The sequence below is a fragment of the Leopardus geoffroyi genome, chromosome C2 (genome assembly GCF_018350155.1).
Source record: "Leopardus geoffroyi isolate Oge1 chromosome C2, O.geoffroyi_Oge1_pat1.0, whole genome shotgun sequence".
NCBI lineage: Eukaryota > Metazoa > Chordata > Mammalia > Carnivora > Felidae > Leopardus > Leopardus geoffroyi.
In genome coordinates this window covers 147,151,578-147,165,622 of record NC_059333.1, presented here as the reverse complement: position 1 = coordinate 147,165,622, position 14,045 = coordinate 147,151,578, and the positions used below count along the sequence as shown (strand labels likewise).

Here is a 14,045-nt window from a genome sequence, read left to right as displayed (position 1 = left end):
TGTGGGGCTTGAACTCACAAGCTGTGAGATCATTTCCTGAGCCGAAGTCGGACGCTCAACCGACTGAGCCACCCAGGCACCCCCAAAAACCCAAGTTTTAATTTTCATTTAACCGCAGTTAATGACCCCATTATAATTTCTACTCCTCTAAATTGTGTATTAGCAGTAACGTTTTTAACTCCTTGATGGTTTTAGGATACTGGCCATATATGTGGGATTTGCATGAATGAGCACAAAAATAAGAATATTTAAAAGATGCATTTTCTGGCTTCTGTGTTGTCAACATTTGGAGTAATGGTTTATTTCCCACCACCTTGTAATATGTTTTGTATTCTGTACATTAGTTCATAAACATAGTAGAGGCAGCATGATTGATATGGACACAGTGTCTGGGAGACTCAGAAAGGAAAGAAGAATGAATCTCGTCTTTGCTTGGAACTTGGGGTCGTTATTGAGGATGGGGGTCTGGTACATGAGTCTTCCTAGGCATCCAGGAATAAACTGTTGAGGTGTTTTCCATAATTCACTTATACCCTGGAGCCAGGGGTCTTGATGAGTCAGCCACTCATCTTGGAAAATGTTCATGATGACCCCACCCAGTCACTCCTTCGATGTTATCTGTTATGCTGGAAGACTGAAAAGAAATCATTAACTCCTTGACCTTGACAAGGAGGACATACATTATCTCTTCTGTAAGGCTCTGTAAGGCACCGGTGTAGGTCCTGGGAAAAAGAGGAGCAGGAAAAGAAGTTTTTTGTGGGGTCCCTTTAGTTTCCCCATCTCAAGTCCTTTCCTGGGCCCTGTTTCCATGTTGGGGATTGGTGGTGGTTTGCACGGGGGCTTCTCTTGGCCAGGCCACAGTAACATGTCTCGGCGACTGCTGATGTGTTCAGGTGCACATGTTTGTTGGTCTCGTTTTGTGTAGTAAAGGCTATTGCTAATGGAAATCTCGGAAGTCAGAGCTGCCAAATTGGTGGGCACAGGTCAAACTCTTAAAAGCCGTTAGAGTGCTCGGCAACTAATTCTGAAAATCTTGTGTTAAGGTAAGTTGGTCTTGAAATGCGTTAGGTTGACACCACATCACCCACCAACCTCCAGAAAATTTCCGTGCAACCTGAGTGCACTGTAGAACATCGCACAATCCCCAACCCAGTGGCACATCCCTTTTAGGTGTTCCTTGGGCTCCCAGAGACCCAAAGGTTTAGCTAGAAGAGATGGGATCCTGAAGTTAAGCTGTTAAGTTGTGCCACCTTCTGGCACACCTGCTTATGTCTAAGAACTATAATCCCAGAAGCTATAAATATCGACAATAGTGGCAAAATCTTACTGAAAACAACCTATAATTATGGTTAATTATGGTGGCCATTATGGAGAATACTCCAATAAGATAAGATCATTTAGGAAGTAGACCTGAAGGCAAGGGTTACCAAAGTAAGCAGAATGGGATATCTATTTTCTTTTCTTTTTTTTGTAATGTTTATTTGTATTTGAAAAAGAGAGGGAGAGACCGAGCATGAGTGGGGGAGGGGTAGAGAGACAGAGACAGAGATCGAATCCGAAGCAGGCTCCAGGCTCTGAGCACAGAGGGCTCAAACTCATGAGCAGTGAGATCATGACCTGAGCTGAAGTTGGACTTTAACCAACTGAACCACCCAGGTGCCCCAGGGTTCCCTATTTTAATTGGCAGTCAGGGACCTCCAAGAGATTTCAAAATTCTATACAATAATTTCACTGAAAGACTCATTGCAAAGACTACTGAAACAGGAAAGAAATAAAAGGTGCTTAAAACAAAAGACTATTAAGACTGAGGCACAAGACTGATGTAACTCCTTCTGTTCCCCTCTATTCTGTATTTGAGTACTCATGCCCGTAATTCTCTGAACTGCCTTTGCACTCTGAAGAGACTATTTTTAAAAAATATTTATTTATTTATTTTGAGAGAAAGAGAGAGAGCAGGGGAGGGGTAGAGAGAGAGGGAGAGAGAGAATCCCAACCAGGCTCTGTGCTGTCAGTGCAGAGCCAAACTGGGTCTCCATCTCACGAACCGCAAGATCGTGACCTGAGCTGAAACCAAGAGTCAGCAGCTTAAAGGACTGAGCCACCCCGTGCTCCTGAAGAGACTATTAAACAGTTACCTTTTAAAATAAGACTAACCAAAGCTTCAGGTGTGCCTCTTCAGCTATCTTCCCCTCTTGGGATAAAGGCTGAACCAAAGGCCATAGTTGAAACATTTCCTAAACCCAGAGAAGATCCTCAAAGTTTTTGTAGGTGGATTACCTCCTGAGATGAGTGGTTTGATAGAAAAGGCAGAAAATAGAGTGGGAGGCCAGAATCCTGACTGAACACGTGATCATAGCAGGGCACTTTGAAAGGACTTTGGAACAAGACAAAATTATGAACAAATTCTGCCCGTGGCCTTACAGATGCCCCCATATCTACCCTCAAAAGAGGGCCTTTGTATGGGCCCCTCTAAGGGATGATGAAACTCTGAGGAATTTTCTGTTAAGCTGCTATGTTATTCCCTGAAACAGCCAAGGGTAAGTAAAGTTAAAATTAATGGTGGGGCGCCTGGGTGGCGCAGTCGGTTGAGCGTCCGACTTCAGCCAGGTCATGATCTCGCGCTCCGTGAGTTCGAGCCCCGCGTCGGGCTCTGGGCTGATGGCTCAGAGCCTGGAGCCTGTTTCCGATTCTGTGTCTCCCTCTCTCTCTGCCCCTCCCCCGTTCATGCTCTGTCTCTCTCTGTCCCAAAAATAAATAAACGTTGAAAAATAAAAAATAAAAAAAAAAAAAAAATTAATGGTGAACCTTGCCAAATTTTGGTAAATACTGGAGCTAAACTCTCCCTGTTCAAAAAAAATTTTTTTTTTAAACATTTCTTTGTTTTTGAGAGAGAGAGAGAGAGACAGAACATGAGTTGGGAAGGGGCAGAGAGAGAGGGAGACAGAATCCGAAGCAGGTTCCAGGCTCCAAGCTGTCAGCACAGAGCCCAAGGCGGGGCTCGAATTCACCGGGTGTGTGAGCATGACTTGAGCCGACGTTGGACGCTTAACTGACCGAGCCACCCAGGCATACCTCCCTCTCTCTCTCTCTCGCTTTAATAAATTTATTTTGAGGGAGGGTAGGGGCAGAGAGAGGGAGAGAGAGAATCCCAAGCAGGCTCCATGCTGTCAGTGCAGAGCCTAGTCTCATGCAGGCTTCATCTCATGAATTGCAAGATGGGGACCTGAGCCCAAATCAAGAGTGGGACATTTAACTGACTGAGCCACCTAGGCACCCCTACACTCTCCACTTTAAACCCAGTTGGAGGTTGCAGATGGGATCCTGGGAAAATTGGCAGAAGCCATCTAAGGGTGAGAATTCTTACCAAAGTCAACTCTCCCGCATCTCTGTAGTACCCAGTGGAGAGAGAGAAGAACATTTTAGCACCTTCTTTGGGGATACCCCTTGAGACCCAGGGATTGTTCGATCTTGCCAGTGATACTTACTGTTTGTCCTGGCTGAAACCTGACAGGATATTTAGAAGTATTTTTTAAGTAGCTCTATGGTCAGAGGTTGGCCAGATTAGAAGATAGTATATAGAGCCTGATGGGAACGTTTTTTTAAGGTCTTCTTTTACTAAGCTAAATTGAAACTATCAGAGAAAAAGAAAAACATTTTGAAACTTTCCTGAATAGATTTAGTAAAACATTCCAAAGACAAACAGCTCTAAATCCAGAGCATAGATATTTTTTAATTTCCATTTTAGTTGGAAATCCTCTTCCTGATATAAAAGAGCAAATTGAAGGTAAGGTGGTTGGATGAGTGGATTCACCTGTGATAGCATTTAAGTCGTAATTCTTTGAGAAATTAAAGTCAACTCTCCTTATCATGCATGTCTTTGCAAAACCAGAAATGTGGCTTCAGAAATAACCGAAAGTCCACTTCTCCTTTTTACCAATCCCCAAACCTTCCCCATTTATCAAAAATGGCTTGTAAATATTATAAAACTTCTGGCCTTCGGGAACAAAAGTCTTTCTTGGAGGAACTTGAATTTTTCCCCTGCGCCCTTGAGAGGTGAATGTTTTACTTGGTTTTCTCTAGGAACTCTTATCTAGACCATTCCCAATTCCTAAGACTGAAGAAAAAAAGGCTGGATGTGGGGAGCTTTTTAAAAATACAAACCTCTTGGAAGCTCCCTTACCCAAAATCTGGTCCTATAAGCTTCTATAAGATTACTTGTCAAGGTCAAATGTAATTTTTTTTTCTTTTTTTCTTTTTTTTTTTTAAGGATCAGACTTTGTGGTCTTACTGAAAGTTTACATTTTAGTATTCTAGATGTTTCCTACATGGTCTGTCTCCTCAGTCATTGTCCATAGGACCCTGAGTAGCTGTAGGAACGTGCAGGTTGGCCCTATCTCTGACGTGGAAAAGGAATGTGCATCATGAGGCAGAACCCTATATCCATGTTAGACAAATAGAAACCTTAAGTGTCTTCCCCACAAATATTAGTACAAAAAGCTTTTGACATCTGAGCAGGTAAACTTAACTTATTCCAACTATTTTTTTTTTTTTGTAAGCTAGTGAGTCTTACCCTTCTCATGGCTAAAACTTTAGAATGAAAACTAAAGGGTCTCTGTTTGCATTTGTATGTTTATTTGTGTGTGTGTGTATGTGTGTGTGTGTGTATGTGTGTGTGTATATGTGTGTGTGTGTGGGTGGGTGTGTATGTGTGTTGGAGATGTATGGTACTTTCTATTTCTAGATAGTATTGCCAAAGTTAATTTGTAAAAAAAAAAAAAAAAAAAAAGCTTAATTGGCGTAAAGAAAATTAAGTGTTTGTATGAATTAAGTATTCCTAAGACTCTCAGAAACATAATAGAAACTAGCCCAAATATTTTTCCAGTTCATGTGACCCTAGACTACCTTTGGTAAATAAAAGTTAGTTTAAGTTTTTTGTTGTTGTTGTTTAGTTAAAATAGGCATGTTTTCAGAGTTATCAGCATTTAATATAAGAGTTCTATTCTGGGTTTACTAGAGGTCAAATAAGTTCTCACTATCTTTTACAAAGTTTGTCAGCAAAAAAAAATAAATAGCTTGGGAGGGTGGCTGACTTTGTCTAATGTCTCCTGGAGTTTTGCTCAGTAATCAAAACATAATTGTTAAGAACAAGTGAATTAAATAGGTGTAAGGATCTATTTAATAAGAGGTAAAGAGTTGAAGCATAAGAGTTTTCTAGGTGACCTTTTCAGCAATAATTATGTTGGATAGTATGCCTACTTAAAAAACAGATTCCAAAATCTTTTTGGTTACTTGACACTTAAAATTTTGCTAAATTAAATTAGATAATGAGTTAAACTCATTGAATATCTAGATCATTTCCAAATAAAAGATAGTGCATATTAATTACTGAACATATGTTTACCTACTTTTGGTTTCACTTTACAAAGGAACTAAAGTATTTGGGTCTATTAGTAAAGGTGTTTTGTGCTGTACTGAAAAATTGTACTGCAAGGAAGCATATGCTTTGAGAAATTAAGAAATGTATTCATAAATTTACCAATGTGAAGAATACTGGTGTAACAGTTTGCAATCGTTAACTCCTTTATTTTCACCAAAAATTAAGGTTTTTAAGGGTTAAGAAATTTAAAATATGGGAACTATTAGAAATAATAAGGACAGCATCTTGATATGCAAGGAAGGTAGGATGTGTGTTTTTGGTGAAAGAAAGTATGAAGAATGGAAATCCATTTTTGTTGAGGGAAAAGAAAGTAATTTTATCATACAAGTGAGGCTGGTTATTTCAGAATAGGAAAGAGGAAAAACATAGGACAAAATCTGAATGTAAAAAAGAAAGTTGTAGCAGGTTTGTTGCAAAAGGAATCTTGAGGAAAGAATTTTATGCATGGGCAAGCTGGCTGAGATTAAAATAAATTTATTGGAGTAACAAAAATGAGTTTTTATATCAAATCTAAACTGGTGCAGTATTAGAATATGGTTTTCTGTCTGTTAAAAGGACATTTTTTTTTTTTTTTGACTATTGGTCTGCTCTTGATAAACAGTTGTAAAGGATTTTACCTTTTGTTTTTGTTTTACTTTTTAAAACTTTATTTAAATCCAAGTTAGTTAACATGTTGTGTAATAATGGTTTCAGGAGTAAAATTTGGTGATTCATCGCTTACATACAACACCCAGTGCTCATCCCAGCAAGTGCCCTTCTTAATGCCCATCACCCATTTAGCCCCTCCCCCACCCACCTCCCCTCCAGCATCCCTCAGTTTGTTCTCTGTATGTAAGAGTCTCTTATGGTTTGCCTCCCTCTCTGTTTTTATATTATTTTTCCTTTTTTTTCCTTTTAAGTAATCTTCCTAGAAAACAAAGATTTTGTGTCTTATGAAAACAATTTCCTATATTCCATGCTGTCTTTATTAGTTTCTTTGGTTACTTAAGAAAACTGAAACTTGACTGTTAAAGAAACTAGGTTTTGTTTTGTTTCATTTTGTACAACTGTGTTAACTTTCTGTATTTGCCTGTGACGTCTTTGTCACTTCGGTCAAATGGATAATTAAGTATTGTTTCACAGTGACCCATGATCCTATTTGACCAAGAGTTTTAGACCTATATATATATATATATATATATATATATATATATATATATATAAAATATATATAAAATATAAAATATATATTTTAGAGAGAGAGCAAGCAGGGAAGAGGGGCAGAGGGGGAGAAAGAGAGAGAGAGAGAGAGAGAGAGAGAGAAATCTTAAGCAGACTTCATGCTCAGTGCAGAGCCCCACTAAGGGCTAGATCCCATGACCCTGGGATCATGACCTGAGCCACAATCAAGAGTCAGATGCTCAACTGACTGAGCCACCCAGGCACCCCAAAACCTTTTGATAGTATTGACAAAATTCCCAAATACCCCAATTCTAAGTGAAGTCCTTTTGGCTTGGAAGTAACTTTGGGATTTTTGCCAGAGGGGCCCTAGAAAATCACAAAAGATTTGTCTTTTTCTCCCTATAAAAAGAGAAATGTTGGGATGCCTGGGTGGCTCAGTCAGTTAAGTGTCTGACTTTGGCTCAGGTCATGATCTCTGGTTTGTGGCTTCAAGCCTGGCATTGGGCTCCGTGCTGACAGCTCAGAGCCTGGAGCCTGCTTCGGATTCTGTGTCTCCCTCTCTCTCTGCCCCTCTCCTGCTCATGCTCTCTCTCTCTCAAAAATAAAATAAAGTAATAAATAATAAATAAACAAAAAGAGAAATGTTAAACAAAATAAGCATATTTGATATGTTAAGTTACATGGGAAGCATTGTCAAATGAAAAGTAACACTACGCCTTCTTTATGTTGTATTTGTAGAGGTATACATAATAGATGTTCCAGAAATCATGTGGAATTCCTGGAAGTCTGATATGAATGTGATCAGTCAGAATTCCAGTTATTATTTTAAAATCTTATAGATCACAAAAATAACTACAATTCCCTATCAAATGAACTGTCATCAGATCTTTAACAATAGACATTTTTCAGTCTTTGTCATTTTAAGAGAGTTCTTGTTTAACTGTGATACTTTTGCAAAAGGGTTCCTGTAAAAGCATTTCATCTCCAAGGAAATTCATGGAAAGGACTTTGGCAAGCACAAGTTTCTGATAACTTTAAGATCATAAGAATAACTGGGTAAAAATTTCCAGAACTAGGGGAAAAAATAGGTTCAAGCAGAACGAGGGTCCATTATATGGGCCTGAATGAATTGAGAAGGATTATAATTTTTTATGGCTTTTTGTTTGAAATATTGCTGGTTCCTTAATGTTTTTTTCTTCCCCAGGTTTTAGGAAACCTTTTCTCCTAAAAAAATCTATGACTTCCAGCAACGTGGGAAAGAACATCTTTGTAAACAAAGATGAAACATTTACTTTTTCTCCCTACCTGGTCCCTTCAGAATTCAGAAACTCTTAAGTATTCTTTTCATGGTGATATAGTTAGTTATTTGCATAAGTTCAATAAGAATCTATTCTCCTTGTAATAGGACACATTGGCTATATTGCCAAGGCTTTGACTGAAATCTTATATTTGAGAGAGATGTATATAGATTCAGATATGACCAGGCAGCTTGTTAAACTGGTAAAAAAAAAAAAAAAACACAAAAAACAAAAACAAACATTGGTCTACTGTCCTGTTTATAGAGTTCCCAGCAGTCTTACTAGGTGAGCAAGGAAGATCACTTCCTGTCAAGCCCACGAACCTCAGGATATTTGGGGGACTACAGGAAGAGAAGAATTTACCCAAACTGTAGGTATTATAAATAAAATCTAATGGAGAATCCTTGGCTTGGCTTCCTGGCCCAGAGGCTTTTAAGAGTTCAAAATGAGATTCCTTATAAAAAGTTCCAGCAAAACAGTCTTAAAAAAGAGCTTGTATCATTATTCTTGTTGTACTTCTGTAAGTAATCTGGCCAAGTTTAATACAAACAAATTAGTTTTACTGTGATTATCTTGGTTAAAAAAATGGGGAGATGTAAGAGAGAAAAATTATGTGTGCACCATATAGATACTAGATTCTAGTCCTGTTAATTGTCTTTGAGGGGTTCTTAATCACCTGTGAACTGGACTAGATTCTGAATTCTTATCGTTTCCTTGAGTATCTGGCAACCACTCTCCAAAGTAACATTTCTAATTTTCTCCCACCCTTCTGATCTGGAATCACTAAGAACAAAGTCTGCCTTTGAATCTCCTTGGAAGGGACTATACAAGCCTTCTTCACTACCCAGATAGCAGCCAAACTTTAGGGACTTGAACCTTGGACCCACGTCTCCCAATTAAAAAGGCCACCTTCAGAGTCCAGGAACTACAGACCAGCTACAGTGCTCAAAATCAAACTGATGAGAAAGACAAGTAGCTGACATCAAGGTAGATCGCTTCTGCCCAAGACACTGGATCAAGACTTCTAGTTTAATCCAACGGGAAACCCTTTCCTCTTTTCTATCTTTCTTTCACTCTGGCCTGGGCATGGAATGATACCACCATCATCTGTATCTCCCAGGCCATTGCTAAGCGGGTGGGGTGGGGGTGTGGTAACCTTGCAGACTGCTGATTTGTCATCAAAAGCTCTGACCTGTCCATGGTGCTAGAAGTAGAATAACCTTAGCAGGACTGGTTTGTGCTCTGACAGGATTTATCTTTGTCTGTGGTGGCTGTCACCTCCTTGGGCCTTTGGATGCCCAGATAGCTGGCACACAGCTGGGCAGTGCCCCTAGTTGTTCACAGACACCTCATCGGTTGACTTTCCTGAATTTACATTAAGTTAGAAAGGACGTATGAGGAGGCTTTCATCATTCAGGATTTGCTTCCTTTGGAGGTCCCTGTTTCCCCAGGTAGGAGTGAATACAAATGAGGCTCTGATAAAGAAACTCTGGAAAGTATTGCAGAATCGGCTGCCATAGCAATAGTTACCAACAAAGATCCTTAGACTCACTGGCTAAAGCTGTTTTTGTTAATAGGATGGCCTTTGATTATCTTTTATCTGAGCAATGAGGTGTCTGTGCTGCAGCCAACACCACAGCTGTACCTGGATTAGCATTTCTGGGAAAGTTGAAACTCAGCTAAATAAGATCACTGAACAAGCCACTTGGCTTAAGAAAGTTACTCCTTCAATAGGGTATTTCTTTGACTTATTTGCTTTTGATTGGTTTGGGTCTTGGGGACCATGGCTCTGAAGTGCACTCCAGACATTGGGAATTGCCCAATTATCCCGCTTACAGTAATCATAACAGTCTCCTTGGCATGCTGTGTTTTCTCGAAAGCTTTAAACGCATGTTTGCCACCACTAACCACCAAGCAAATGACCTCCCTATGACTAGACTGTCAAAAAAGGAACAAAGAGAAAGACCAACTTAAAATGTGAACCTGAAGTCATGATCTGTAAACACCACAGAGATTTAACAAAAAACATCATGACCTGTGAATACCATATAGAACCAACAAAAATCGTGAGAACTACAGTGTGGTGGCTGAAAGCAGCACTAATGCTTTACATTTTGATCCCATCTCTTGGTTGAGCTTAGAGTCTGATCAAAAGGGGACAATTGTTAGAGAGAGAGAGGGAGGGAGGGAGGGAGGGAGGGAGAGGGAGAGAGAGAGACGGAGACAGAGAGAGAATAGGTCCAAAATGGAGTCAGTTGTGCCAAGCTCTCCTCACCAAACCGAGACTTAATAACTAACCTAATTTCAGTTTCAGCTTCTCCGAGGTTGGTGAATCTTAACCAGTCAGTCTGGAATTACCTGGTCAGCACTAGTGAAGTAATCTGCTTGGAAGACCCCCACCAGCCCCTAAAGGATGGCCTTGCCTGAAACAATCCACTCTTTACTAGTGACTAGTGATTTCCTTGTCCTGCCCCTTCTGGCTTCCATTTTGTACAACTCTCTTGGAGCTCCTTTTTATTTGTCAGATGGGACGCTGCTCCATTTATTAATCATTGAAAAGAGCCAATTAGATCTTTAAATTTACTTATTTGAATTTTGGGTTTTTTTTAAGAAGCTAAAGACAAATACACATGTTTGTGGGGGGCGGGGGGGAAGTCCAGTTATGGAAGGTTATTAGTGAAAACACAGTCAACAAAGGTAAGGTTTGTTACACCGATTTCAGTCCCTGCCTTCTCCACTGACAATAGTTCCGTAATTCCTTGTGATTTCAAGTCATTCTTTTCTTCTAGCTAGGGGGACTCTCAAACATGGAGATTCCCTTTATAAAGGTAAATTTCCCGTGAGAAGGGTAACTCTACCACGTTTTCAGAGCTCCTTCTGTGTCTGCAGTCTCTTGAAAATAATCAGCCCAAAATAATCTTTATGTCAAGGAGGAAATATTTTAGGGTAGCAGTTCTGCCTCTGCTGCCTTCAATTCATAAATGGAATCATATAGTATAGATTTTTGTGTGTGTGTTGCTTCTTCTGTTTATTGAATTTGTAAGATTCATCTATGTCGTCCTGGGTAGCAAGAGTTTGTTCTTTTACTTGCTAAGTAGTCTGCTACTCATAATATACCATTATGAGAATATTTCAACCATATCACTCTACTGGTGATGGACAAGTGGTTTATTTCCAATTTGTATCCATTTTGAATAAAGCTGCTGTCTGCATTATTGTATAAGTCTTCTGTTGGACATATACACTCATTTCTCTAGGGTATGTAGGTACATACTCAGAGCTGAAACTGCTGGGTCATAGTGGTAGTTTTAGGAAGAGCCACCGTGTCATCTTCCAAACTGATGGTGCCAATTGACACTCCCCCACCCCCCACAGCAATCAGAGTTCCATTCGTTCCAGATCCTCACCAACACATGGTATTCTTTGATTAAATGTAAAGGTTATTATTTATTTTTTCAGTCTTCCATTCACTCTTTTTTTTTAACATATTTTTTTAAGTTTATTTATTTTTGAGAGAGAGAGAGAGAGCATAAGTGGGGGAAGGTCAGAGAGAGGGGAGCACAGAATCGGAAGCAGGCTCCAGGCTCTGAGCTATCAGCACAGAGCCTGACGCGGGGCTTGAACTCGCAGACCGCGAGATCATGACCTGAGTCGAAGTCGGACGCTTAGCCGACCGAGCCACCCAGGTGCCCCTTCCATTTACTCTTAATAAAAATATTTATTGAGCCCTTATAGCATAGCAGGCATTACGTGCAGTAGTATGGTATGTGTGGAGTGGTATGGTGGAGTATAGCCCTTAGGTTAAAGCAGCGTGTGGTATGGACAAGACACTGTTTCTGCTGTCACAGGCCTCATACTCAAGTTAGGGGCCCACAGACTGGTGCCACACATATTATAAGCACATGGACAATGTAGCCAGCCTTTGCATTGAAGACGATTATTGTTTCACGCACCTGACAGCCAGAGACAACAAAGCCTCCTTGATTGGTGGATCCAGCAGCGTGATGGTCGCACCGAGGTCTCAGTTTCCTTCTAGATCCCTACTCTGGTTCCTAAGGTATCATTTTCTTCCCAAGTCTGGTTCCCCTCATGGTTTAAAGATGGCCGTTATAGGGCGCCTGGGTGGCGCAGTCGGTTAATCGTCCGACTTCAGCCAGGTCACGAGCTCGCGGTCCGCGAGTTCGAGCCCCGCGTCGGGCTCTGGGCTGATGGCTCAGAGCCTGGAGTCTGTTTCCGATTCTGTGTCTCCCTCTCTCTCTGCCCCTCCCCCGTTCATGCTCTGCCTCTCTCTGTCCCAAAAATAAATATTGAAAAAAAAAATAAAAAAAAAAATGGCCGTTATAGGCATTGTGATTCTGGGGCTTCTGTTCAGTTCCGGTGCAACAGAGAGGATTTGTGTCCCAGCATTCTGATCAGGTCCTGAGATCGACCCTGTGTTTGAAAGAGGGGAGGATTGAGTTTACTCTGGGGTGGGGAGGGGGCAGTTGGGGGAAGGAGGCAAGAAGAGAGGTGGCTACCCAAATAAAATCTAGGTGCTATTAAAAAGGGAAAGATGGGAAGTGTATTGGGTGGGCAATCAATTGTGTCCATTATAAGCAAGAAGTCTTGACTTCTGAGTTTCTGGACTTTGAGACACCCCTTGCCCAGGTTCTAGACCAGCACTAGGGATTCTGATTCAGTGGATCTGCATTTCAACACATCTCCCCTGCTGATTCTGGTAATGAGCCCCTTTTGAGAACCACAAGAGTGTATGACATTAGAAATTTTAAAAATATTGTTTGTGAATTCTTTTCCCTGATAGCAATAGTACATGTTCATAACGTAAAATTTAGAAAATACAAAACATATAATAACAAATTCAAAAGAATTTTTTCCCCCTCGCACGGGGAATATGTGTATTTCCTGACTAAGTATAGTGTTTGTTAAGCGCAAGTATTGAGCCTGAGCTTTGAAAAATCTATTGTGCTCCTTTATGATGAATGCTTTACATTTCATTAGAATTCTTCTACATCTTCAGAGCAATTTTGGGATCCTCGCCAACAGCTAATGGTCCCTCTGTACTGTTAGCACACGGGGACAGAAGAGCTTTGTCATGTCATCACCAAGACTGGCTTTATGGAGAGAGTCATTAATCAAGGCAAGCAGGACACTTTGCAAATATCCAGGCCTGCAGAAGATGACCATATCAATTGAAGACACTTGGGTCTGGGAGAATCTGGATGTGACTCAGCCTTCCCCTGCAAGTGACTGGGCTTCAGCAATGACATTACTTGAAGGACTTCTCTGTGGTTTAGGCTTTATCTTTGTATTTGCATGCCTTGTTGAAGATTGGCTTCTGGTCCCACAGTTGCAGGTTCAACTGCACACCTGACCTTTGGTCTGGAGGGACATTTGCCACTCCCAGCTCTGTGGACAACCCACCACTCTTGCCTTTCCAGGACTGTGTTCACACCCTGTTGGAAGGGAGTTTAATAAATACAGGGAAGAATTTGTAGTTGTGTTGGTTTTTCAAAGGAGCAGATAATGGTAACATAAAATGCTCCAAAGTCCTACAACTTTCAAAGTCTTAAGAAAGATTTCTGGAAGTCATTTTACAGTCATAGAGTAGATCTTTCTTTCTTTCTTTCTTTCTTTCTTTCTTTCTTTCTTTCTTTCTTTCTTTCTTTCTTTCTTTCTTTCCATTTTGTTTGTGCTGTAGATTCTTCTGAGAATCCTAGGAACACTATGAATCCTTTGCCCAGCTATCTATCTATCTATCTATCTATCTATCTAATATCAATGTAATTTTTGGCCTATCTCTGGACAGGTTAATAGAGCCCAGGCTGAGAAATGTCATCCCTTAGATGGGTAGATAAAAAAGTGGACTCCTGTGTTAGGCCACCATAATTTATTTGCCTGCTCTGTCACTTGTATGATCTTTAGCAAGCTACTTAATCTCTGTTCCTCAATGTCATTGCCTACGAAATGGGGATAATATGACAACCTACTTCTTTTTTTTTAAATGTTTATTTATTTTTGAGAGAGCCCAAGCAGAGGAGGGGCAGAGAGAGGGGGACAGAGGATCCAAAGCGGGCTCTGCACTGACAGTAGCAAGCCTGATGTGGGGCTCGAACTCATGAACTGTGAGATCACGACCAGAGCTGAAGTTG

The 14,045-nt window shown here is 40.5% G+C and overlaps 1 long non-coding RNA gene across 1 annotated transcript; it reads right to left on the bottom strand.

Moving 5' to 3' along the window:
* Nucleotides 1–284: 284 nt before the first annotated feature.
* LOC123575742 lies at nucleotides 285–11,977 on the bottom strand. Its single transcript, XR_006700970.1, has 2 exons — nucleotides 11,850–11,977; nucleotides 285–962 (listed from the first exon to the last, which is right to left on the bottom strand). It is a non-coding gene; the product is annotated as an uncharacterized LOC123575742 (long non-coding RNA).
* Nucleotides 11,978–14,045: the final 2,068 nt, after the last annotated feature.